This window comes from Schistocerca piceifrons, chromosome 3 (genome assembly GCF_021461385.2).
Source record: "Schistocerca piceifrons isolate TAMUIC-IGC-003096 chromosome 3, iqSchPice1.1, whole genome shotgun sequence".
In the NCBI taxonomy this organism is placed as follows: domain Eukaryota; kingdom Metazoa; phylum Arthropoda; class Insecta; order Orthoptera; family Acrididae; genus Schistocerca; species Schistocerca piceifrons.
The window spans coordinates 284646387-284648980 of NC_060140.1; the positions used below are offsets into that span (position 1 = coordinate 284646387).

At 48.1% G+C, this 2594-nt stretch overlaps 1 pseudogene; it reads right to left on the reverse strand.

The window, feature by feature from the left end:
- Positions 1-1773: 1773 nt before the first annotated feature.
- Positions 1774-1891, reverse strand: LOC124790793 (annotated as a pseudogene).
- Between the last annotated feature and the right edge of the window lie 703 nt (positions 1892-2594).

Genomic DNA, 2594 nt, shown 5'->3' on the forward strand with positions numbered 1-2594 from the left:
GACTTAACATCTGTGGTCATCAGTCCCCTAGAACTTAGAACTACTTAAACGTAACTAACCTAAGGACATCACACACATCCATGCCCGAGGCAGGATTCGAACCTGCGACCGTAGCGGTCGCGCGGTTCCAGACTGCAGCGCCTAGAACCGCTCAGCCACCTCGGACGGCTGCACAATGTGGTGTGCTGACCCATGAGTAACCTGTAAACATGATGCAACGTCATTCAATGTCACTCGGCGGTTTTCCTTCACTATGGCTGCAACTGCTGCAATATTCTATGGAGTCACAACTCGTAGTGCCTGACCTGGACGAGAAGCATCTTCCACTGAATTTGCACCATTTGCGAGCTTCCTACTCAATTCGTAGACTTGCTGCTGTGACAAACATGCATCACCGTACTGAACCTTCATTCGCCGTTGAATTTCAATAGGTTTCACACCTTCACTACGTAAAAACCGAATAACAGAACGGTGTTCTTCCCTGGTGGATGTCGCAAGTGGGGCGGCCATCTTTATACTGATACTGCGACGGTATGTGTGCATCTGCACTATGCTGCCACCCACAGGCCATTCTGCACGCTGTTTGTAGCACGCTTACCAACTTACAGGATAACGGCGCAAAATTTCGATTTGTTATTACAAATTTAAGGTTTTCATTTGACTCATCTTCTTACTTTGGAACTGTGCTTCATTGTTCACAGAAAATGCTTTGAAAAATTTTATTTTTAACTTCAGTTAATCCTGAGACATTATAAATGAAATTTTGGAACATCCTGAAAAGCAGACGGTAATGAATCTGCTCCCTCAGTCCTTCCATTCCTTATTCGAACAGTTACTGTCTAGGCCAAACCTTTCGGTTCGCCATGAACTGGATCTAGAGTGCACGAGCGACAGGTCCGCACAAGGTAGCTGCAGTATGCGCTTCAGTATCGAGACTGCCGGTGAACCTGTGCGCAGGTAATTTGCATCGCATGGACGGCGTGCCGCCAGTCTGTTCCCCGAGACGGCGCCAGCTATCTTTTCGCATCGGGCGGGCTGACACCCGCACGCAGCCTTGCATACGCCGGCTGGCGCCAGTACTCGGTGCTGGCTGTCTCTGTGACACGGAAACACGCAGAACGCGGTGCCTACAGATGCCTCTCGCCTGATACGGCTGTCCACTCTCAGCTCTTGGCCTGAACCTCGCCACAGCCTCCGGTAGCTGGTCAAGGGCTCTAGCATACAACAGCCAAGGGAAGGCCTCCGTTTAGCGCCCGCCTACTGCTCTAGCACCAACCACATTCTTCCGCATCCTTCTGTCCCCACCCTTACGCCCACGGATGCACAGCCAAAAATGTCGTTTTTTGTCATTATCTTTTCGATCTACTACACTTCCTGTTTTTTTTTAAATTCCTGTAGAACTCATCAAACTTCTTTATGAAGAAGGTATCAGAGTCTAAGACAAAGTTTTTAACAAAATTTACAATACAGATCATTAATTATCCTGCGCAATGGCTATTATCAGCTTTCGTTCCTTTGCACAAAAAGAAGGCTCTAAAATGTGAAGATCATAGACTCGTTACTCTTATGAGCACTCTCCGTCTTCAGGCCACGGGCGGCCTACCGGGACCACCCGACCGCCGTGTCATCCTCACTGGAGGATACGGATATGAGGGGCGTGGGGTCAGCACACCGCTCTCCCGCTCGTTATGATGGTATTCTTGACCGAAGCCACTACTATTCGGTCGAGTAGTTCCTCAATTGGCATCACGAGGCCGAGTGCACCCCGAAAAATGGCAACAGCGCATGGCTGCCTGGATGGTCACCCATCCAAGTGTCGACCACGCCCGACAGCGCTTAACTTCGGTGATCTCACGGGAACCGGTGTATCCACTGCGGCAAGGCCGTTGCCCTTTAGTTTTATGAGTCATTCCTTGAAAATATTTCTGAAAGTCATCCGACAAAAATTATATGAAAGAGATGTGAGAAACTCATTGGTGGAACCCGGTTTAGGTACAAGAGAATGAGTAGCTGCACCATATGTTTTAGTGTAAAACAGCTATTAATGAGATAAAAATGTCGCCTGTGGTTTATTCATTGTGAAAAATACTTCTACAGAGTATAATGTCATAAACTTACGGAACATCTTAAGAGAATGGATTTACGAGGTTTGCTCAGAAAGTAATGCACCGCATTTTTTTTTTTTCTAAGCCGAAAACAATGCTACGAATGAGAAACGTTACGTATGTATTACTTGGAGTCTCCTGAGTGAGCGCGCCAAGTTTCCGTCACTTCCGGCAGATAGCGTAGCTGCAGAACAGTTTCAAAATGGCGTCTGTAGCTGATGTACGTTACAAGCAACGTGCCGTCATTGAATTTCTCACCGCAGAGAAAGAAACTGTGGGGAATATTCACAAGCGCTCTATGGAGCACCTGCAGTCGACAGAAGTACAGTTAGTCGATGGACATGGAGAGTGAGGTCATCAGAAGCCGGTTCGGCTGAGCTCCACGATTTGCAACGGCCGGGGAGGCCATCCACGGCTGTCACACCTGACATATTACAGCGAGCTGATGTCATTCGTGAGGACAGACGCATTACGACTAGAAGTCTGTCA